The sequence below is a fragment of the Haliotis rufescens genome, unplaced genomic scaffold (assembly GCF_023055435.1).
Source record: "Haliotis rufescens isolate VD_foot unplaced genomic scaffold, xgHalRufe1.0.p SCAF_15, whole genome shotgun sequence".
In the NCBI taxonomy this organism is placed as follows: domain Eukaryota; kingdom Metazoa; phylum Mollusca; class Gastropoda; order Lepetellida; family Haliotidae; genus Haliotis; species Haliotis rufescens.
In genome coordinates this window covers 12583364-12591891 of record NW_025963835.1, presented here as the reverse complement: position 1 = coordinate 12591891, position 8528 = coordinate 12583364, and the positions used below count along the sequence as shown (strand labels likewise).

Sequence of the window (8528 nt, the reverse complement as noted above, 5' to 3'; positions counted from 1 at the left end):
GTCACTGACAAAAGGAATCTGTTTCGGCAGATAGACGAGACTGGTTGTCCCCTGGCGTTGACATTTTATATTTACATGACTCAGCTTGAGCCTATTAACGTAAATATTCACCATGGTCGCCGATAGCTATTATTTGCAGAATAAAACACCATCAAAATGAGAACAATACCTGATATTTAGTAAGTTAGGCTATATGATCTATGTGGTGCAAGAAATATAATACAAATGTGCAGAAACCATTTCCATTTTATTCAATAATCAGCAACATTGTGGACGATCCTGCTTGGGGTTCTGAAACAAACGCAACATACATGTATCATTAATTCTTTAAAACATTTTCATTACCTTAAACAAGACAATCTTGCTATTAATCTAATCATTTACCGATGCCAATTTGAAGCACATCGTTAATGCGGAATAATATATATCGTCTCTAGATCTAGATAGCGAAATATGTTTTGGGAACAGCTTATACGCCTGTAAATGAAAGTCCGTGTGGAATTCGAGAATGTATATGAAATATATCTCTTAATTATTATTCAAGGTGCATGCTAAAATAGCTATACTAATTAGATTACATTTCTACAATACAACCAAAGACATTATTCTTCAATCCTTGCCGAATAGCCATTTCATTTATTCCTTACGTGTAAGAATAATGAAAGTGGCTCAAAATGACCATTTTGCATATCAGTCTACGTTTAAGTGAAATATTCAGAGTTATTTTCACCCTAGCTGAAAATCGCTTTGAGTATTTAAGATCCATCTGTTGAATGATACTTACTAGGAACAAGTACAATGTCCAACGACGGCGCCGGAACTCTTGTTACAATGGTAGGTACAGGAGTGGCAGTGGTTACAGTCGCTGTTGTTGTTACACTCGCCGTTGCATGTTTGAGCGTCGGCTACAACGAAGGATGAACAAGATTTGTAAGATGGCAGTGTATTTTGTTGTTTAATTGTAGCTGGGTTGCCTTGTTTCTGTTTGGATTCGGTAGACGCTCATTGCATTGTGTTGGGACAGTAATCAGTCGTCAGGAAGTTACTATATTCAGATACTAGTGTGGTATGTAAACGTCCGCTCCGATATACCGCGGGCGGTGATAGTTTGTTACTGATATTTCTGTAATGTTCTATGCGATGAGGGCACGTTATAGATATTTTAGACATATTAGGTTATGATGTCCGATGTAAGTCCCTGTTTTGACTTGTACCATATGTTTCCGTGTTTTTTCAGGTGTACAATTGACTTGGCTTTGCATGTGTTAATGACGGATGCCACCGGTGGGACAGGATGCGCTCACCTTTTCGCGAACACCTGGTATCATTACTATTTCATAGTGATTCATAAACACATGCTCATGATTTTGTCGGAATCGTACAATCGACTCTGCTTTTATGCAGAGACATTTTGGCTATGGAAAGGGTTTTTTCATCTCTCACGCCTTTTCATCACATCGGAACCAGCTCTCATCATACCCGGTTCCCTATCTAGCCATCTCCTATTTTCTTGTTCACATTTTTTAATATCCTATATTTTCCGTTTCATTTTTTAGTGCTAATCAACTCTGCAATATGAATTTCCCTTGGGATAATAGAGTCTTAACTTATCTTATCTCTTACGATTGACCTTTGTCGCCACTGGGTGAATATATATATTGTTATCACTGACTCTTGCTGTCACCACTGTATTTTTGCATTTCGTACTGCCCACTGCCATCACTATTTATTGCCATTTAATAGTGTTCTACCACTCTATTGTGTACTGGCATCACTATTTATTGCCATTTAATAGTGTTCTACCACTCTATTGTGTACTGGCATCACTATTTATTGCCATTTAATAGTGTTCTACCACTCTATTGTGTACTGGCATCACTATTTATTGCCATTTAATAGTGTACTACCACTCTATTGTGCACTGCCATCACTATTTATTGCCATTTAATATTGTACTACCACTCTATTGTGCACTGCCATCACTATTTATTGCCATTTAATATTGTACTACCACTCTATTGTGCACTGCCATCACTATTTATTGCCATTTAATAGTGTACTACCACTCTATTGTGCACTGCCATCACTATTTATTGCCATTTAATAGTGTACTACCACTCTATTGTGTACTGCCATCACTATTTATTGCCATTTAATATTGTACTACCACTCTATTGTGCACTGCCATCACTATTTATTGCCATTTAATATTGTACTACCACTCTATTGTGCACTGCCATCACTATTTATTGCCATTTAATAGTGTACTACCACTCTATTGTGCACTGCCATCACTATTTATTGCCATTTAATAGTGTACTACCACTCTATTGTGTACTGCCATCACTATTTATTGCCATTTAATATTGTACTACCACTCTATTGTGTACTGGCATCACTATTTATTGCCATTTATTAGTGTACTACCACTCTATTGTGCACTGCCATCACTATTTATTGCCATTTAATAGTGTACTACCACTCTATTGTGTACTGCCATCACTATTTATTGCCATTTAATAGTGTACTACCACTCTATTGTGTACTGGCATCACTATTTATTGCCATTAAAATATTGTACTACCACTCTATTGTGCACTGCCATCACTATTTATTGCCATTTAATATTGTACTACCACTCTATTGTGCACTGCCATCACTATTTATTGCCATTTAATATTGTACTACCACTCTATTGTGTACTGGCATCACTATTTATTGCCATTTAATAGTGTACTACCACTCTATTGTGCACTGGCATCACTATTTATTGCCATTTAATATTGTACTACCACTCTATTGTGTACTGGCATCACTATTTATTGCCATTTAATAGTGTACTACCACTCTATTGTGTACTGGCATCACTATTTATTGCCATTTAATAGTGTACTACCACTCTATTGTGTACTGGCATCACTATTTATTGCCATTTAATAGTGTACTACCACTCTATTGTGTACTGCCATCACTATTTATTGCCATTTAATAGTGTACTACCACTCTATTGTGTACTGGCATTGTAAGTGATGTGCAGTACTTTGTATTGATTTGTAACCTAGTTAATTTTTGTAACACTTTTGGTAATTGTATACAGCTTGTTGGTTGTTTGTTGGTTTTACACTAGGTTATTTTACGTACAGATTCATGGGTTAACATATTGTTTCAATTTTGGAATCGTAACATGTAACAAGATATGCTTGTGCAAGAAAGAATATGCAATTTCTACTGAGCACCTGCAAATAGTGTCAACAATTGGATTATCAAGACAGGTTAGACCAGTTTGAGATTCGAACGCAGTGCTTCTTCGTGACAGCAGAACACACTACCCACTAAACTATTCCCATACCCCTCAGTCAACTATACATATGAAGTCGTCGGATATCATGCATATTGGACTTCATCGAAATCAACTACAGTTAACTGATAACGAACACACTTATAACGAACTGACGGATATAACCAACTATTTCTTGATCCTGTCCATTTGTTGTTTATATTTTGTACATATGCTTATAACGAACTGCGGTTATAACGTATTAAAATAGTGATCCCTTTGTGATTTCGTGTTTAGTTTACTGTATACGTATTCCACCAATGATTACCTCTATTGTTCACATAACAACCATTTGTGGATACAAGAAGCTGATTTTATCGGAAATGTTCGTGTTCATCATAAGATATGGCTAAATATTGAATGTATTATCATTGATATGGGTGTCAGTCATCATCCCAACGTCCATGACAACCTCAATTCGGACTGAGAACGGGACAATCGGGACGAATTCGGCTGGAAACGGATGAATCGGGACGTTTCCTGAACAACATCAGATTTTGAATTACCTGCCACGAATTTCTTGATCAGACTTTTGACAAATTTGAATCGGGAATGGTCCTTTCAAGGACGGCAGTAGAACTCCTGAATGTGTGACTGAGCCCTTACCAATTCGGCGCCTTACAAACCCAGTGAAACCTCGGGAGATGTAAATACTCACCGACAAAGGCTGCTCCGACGAGCAGGACAGAGACGAGGAGAAGCAGACACACAGCCTTCATAGTGGATGAGATGTTTGGAAACTCATCTGAAGGGCTCGTAGTATTTATGCAATTACATGTGTCACGTGATTGACAATTATTTCTGTGTCTGAGATTGCATGATTCCCGTCAAATGTATAGTTGTACCCAGAACAGCACCACGACGCAATAAGGCATCTCGATAAGGCATATCACGACGCCAGAGATAAGGCATCACGATGCAAAACATAAGGCATCACGATTCGGCCCTGACATTCTGCTTAATGTGATAAGATATATGTTATACACAGGATAAAATACAAATTAAATAAATATAAAATTAAATGGTTAGGAAATAAGCCCAACAGTTTTTTATCTCTATTCAGCGCTTATTTGAGAAAATATGTAACCGTCTATGCACGAGACATTGTGTTGACTAATATTTTACATTACATACTAAAACTACCGGGCAAAGGAAAGTTTTCACCGACTTCACTTGACCAAACACCAAAAACAAAGGTATATATGAGATTTATGATGATTAATTTATAAACAGAAACCATTTCCATGAATTAGAATGAAAATGCATTGTAATGCCGATATTGCATTCTACGCAATACACAAAGAAATAGAGAAGGGATCCAAATTAAAAATTACACAAATCAGAGTTCATTGAAAAAGTGCATGAATAGTCCATTAATGACACAATAGTCAGGTAACACGTCATCAATAGCGAGTGTGACCACCCTGGGCATCCATGCACGCCAACACACGCCTCCTCATTGACGTCGTCAGTCGGCGGATAACGTCAACAGGAATCCTGCTCCATAAGTCCATTAGAGTCTGTTTAAGTTCCTCTCGGTCTCAGCTGACGATCAAGATGATCCCAGAGATGTTCAATGGGGTTCTTGTCTAGAGAACAAGGTGGCCAGGGCAATACGTTGACGTTAACGTTGTTCAGGTAGTCTTGAACAATTCGGGCGGTGTGAGGCCTTGCGTTGTCTTGATGCAAAATTAATCATCTTGGCTGATGTTGAATAAAGGGCACCACAACAGGTCTCAACACTGTATCCCTGTATCGCTGAGCATTCAGGTTCCCTCGGCTAATATCCAGCCGTGTTGTAATCTGGCCACAAATGACACCTCTCCACCTCCAAACGGGTGAACTTCTCTGATGCAGTTTGGCGCCAGTCGCTCTCCCCTTCGTCGAAAAACACGAACTCTGCCATCGTTCCTGAACAGACAGAACCGACTCTCATCTGTAAAGAGCACTCTCGCCCAGTCACGTCGCTGCCGCCGACGTGCAGTTCGTGCCCATTGCAGTCTGCGTTGACGGTGTAGACGGGTCAAGGCCATTCCACGGAAGGGTCGGTAGGCTCGTATACCAGCCGTACGAAGTCGTCAAAGGACTGTTCGTCTGCTGATGGCATGCCCTAGTGCTGTTGCCGCCGTTGACGTCGCCGTCACACATCTGTTTCGGAGGTGAATCTGCCAGATGTAGCGGTCTTCGGTCGGTGTTGTCACTCTCGGTCTTCCCGATCTTGGCCGGTCTTGAGTCTGTCCTATCTGTTGGTAGCGGATTATCAACTTGCTGATGGTGGTCTGGGAGCAGTTGAAGGATCTGGCTATCTGACGTTGAGTAGCCCCATATTGGCCATACCGATCGCTCTGTCTCGTTGCGCTTGTGTAAGTCTGGGCATATTCTTGGTGGTATTTTGCTTACTGAATGCCTGCTCTGTCCAACGTCGGTATTTATGCCACAATCACGCACGTGACTTTGGACCAATGTCTCAAAATCACGTTTTGCACGTTTTCAACAATGCATGAATTGGAAAGCTGTGTTCGAAAATCTGCGTTGTGGTCATGTTGCATTTGGGCGAATGTTTTCTGCGGGGGTTCAAATCTGTACCAGCTTTTTTGCTTTTTATACAACTATTTTAAAAGGGAAAACTTTCTTATGCCCGGTAGTTTTAGTATATATACGACATGTCATCCCACATGTATTAAGCTGAGAAACACGACGAAAACAATTAAAACCTTCGACTCTCTGTATTCTCCAGAATACAGTTACTGATTGCCAAAGAAATAATCTGACAGGGTGACAATTCGTGTTTTATAAACGTACGTAATTCTGATGTAAATGAAACTTCATTTTTAAATGAGCTGTTTGCACCGATCTTAGGGCCCAAATTTAGCCCTGTGTCGTGCACAGGATTGGTCACTGCAGTGGGAACCAACACGTGCCATGAGCAGTGACGGATTAGGGTATGTATATAAACAACTGGTGTTTGCAAACATCAGCATTGACTGTTCTGTGCAACTTGAGAGCTGTGTTCTTCCTCGTTTTCGCCTCCATTCTCCTCCTCGGAGCTGTTAGTGAGTAGTTTGGTCTGCAGTTCAATCTCTGTGAATGTTTGTGTGTCTGTCTGTATGTTAATATGTCTGTCTATATGTCTCGTTATGTCTGATTGTGTCTTGTGATCGTATCTATGTGTGTGTATCTATCCAACTATTTGTATGTATCACCATCTATTTATCTATTTTGGATACCTACCTACCTACCTACCTACCTACCCACCCACCCACCCACCCACCTACCCACCCACCCACCCACCCACCTACCTACCTACCCACCCACCCACCCACCTACCTACCTACCTACCTACCTACCTACCTACCTACCTACCTACCTACCTAAGGTAAACGTAAATCGACCATTGAATTATTGCGAGAGACATTAGAATCTGGACATGTTAATCTTTCGCTGATTTCTGTGATTTCGTTTCTTTGTACCATAGAGGGGCGGTCGGGGAGCCTAGTGGATAAAGCGTTCGCTTGTCACGTCGAAGACCCGGGTTCGATTCCCGACATTGGTACAATGTGTGAAACCTATTTCTGGTGTCCCCCGCCGTGATATTGCTGGAATATTGCTAATAGCGGAGTAAAACATACTCACTCACTTACTCACTTTGTATCATAGCGTGATTTATATGAGGGCGATAGTACAAGTCCCGAAGGCACGCTGCGATGCGATACCTACCTAACTAGAGACATACATGTACTTGTACCTACCTACCTACCTACCTACCTACCTACCTACCTTCCTTCCTACCTACCTACCTACCTACCTACCTACCTACCTACCTACCTACCTACCTACCTACCTACCTAAGGTAAACGTAAATCGACTTTGAATCATTGCGAGAGACATGAGAATCTGGACATGTTAATCTTTCGCTAATTTCTGTGATTTCGTTTCTTTGTATCATAGCGTGATTTATATGAGGGCGATAGTACAAGTCACGAAGGCACGCTGCGATGACACGATGCGATACCTACCTAACAAGAGACATACATGTACATGTACCTACCTCCGTGTACCTACCTACCTTTCTGTATACTTCAGCTGATGTAGCCAAGGCGCAGACATGCAGCGGATCCTGCATCAACAATGCTGACTGTGCCCACTGCCACTGTAGCTCACATTGTTCCGTTTTTCATGGCGGCGTGGCGGGCACTTGCGCATGTCACTGGTACAGACTCTTTCCGTATAAACTACACTTTCCACCTGTATAAACTGATGCTTTAACCGACTGATCATTAGCATTACACTCTGTTGCTATCTGTTCTGGGATAAGCATTCTTGGTAGTCGATGGTCGGTTTCATGAAGGGACAGGTTGCAAGTGTAATGGTCTGGTTGTATTACCGCATGAATATTATACAACAAAGATTAAGAAGGCCAGCCTGAATTATTTCTTTTTTTATCTTTCTTGGCCAAAAACGATATTTTGTTGAAAATGCAGACGTTCTTAAAAGATGGTTAAGATGGCAGTTGGTTCGGAGAGTACTGTGTGTTTGTTCGTGGACCCTTGAGTAACAGATTAACTGACCAATGAGTGGACTTTATAGTTGATAAATAAATAATAAATAATAATAAAATTATATATCGTTATCCTAAGGTACCAGTGAAAGAAGGATACAAATGGGTGTCAATGTTATTTGACAGTGAATCTTTCTTTTTTTCTGTGGATTGCTGAACATGAAAGGGGCCAAACTTGTGCTTCGAGTTCTCTACTGAAAGACATTCTGGTGTTTGTAGTTATTGAAAATAAAATGTACTGGAATCACCATTGTTGTGACGTATGATCATTGTTTTGACATATGACCATTTTTGTGACCTATGGTACTAAGCCAATCTGGTTAAAGTCAGATTTGAGTTCTTGACAGCGCTAAACAAAGATCTGAGGACATCACATCAGAACGACTTTTAGCCGACCAATCGGGGCCTCGCTTACCAGATCAGGAAAGTGGCAGTGTGTGTTTTCTAATCATACAGCCACGAAAATGTTAACAAGGGGCGTTCCGAACGACTGTTGCGAGCTGTACGACTGATTCCCTCAAACTTATCGTCTTTATCTCGCTTCAATGACATAAACATTTGAACCGAAGAGACTTTGCATAGCCAGTGGAAAGTACTGCCATACCTCCTCGGTCACCTATTTGACCTTACAGA

The 8528-nt window shown here is 40.5% G+C and overlaps 2 long non-coding RNA genes across 2 annotated transcripts; one reads left to right on the top strand and one right to left on the bottom strand.

The window, feature by feature from the left end:
• Window positions 1-228: 228 nt before the first annotated feature.
• Window positions 229-4153, bottom strand: LOC124111314. The gene is made up of 3 exons (XR_006857419.2): window positions 3996-4153; window positions 785-905; window positions 229-291 (listed from the first exon to the last, which is right to left on the bottom strand). It is a non-coding gene; the product is annotated as an uncharacterized LOC124111314 (long non-coding RNA).
• Window positions 4154-6271: 2118 nt separating this feature from the next.
• On the top strand, window positions 6272-8145 carry LOC124111344. The gene is made up of 2 exons (XR_006857429.2): window positions 6272-6390; window positions 7421-8145. It is a non-coding gene; the product is annotated as an uncharacterized LOC124111344 (long non-coding RNA).
• Window positions 8146-8528: the final 383 nt, after the last annotated feature.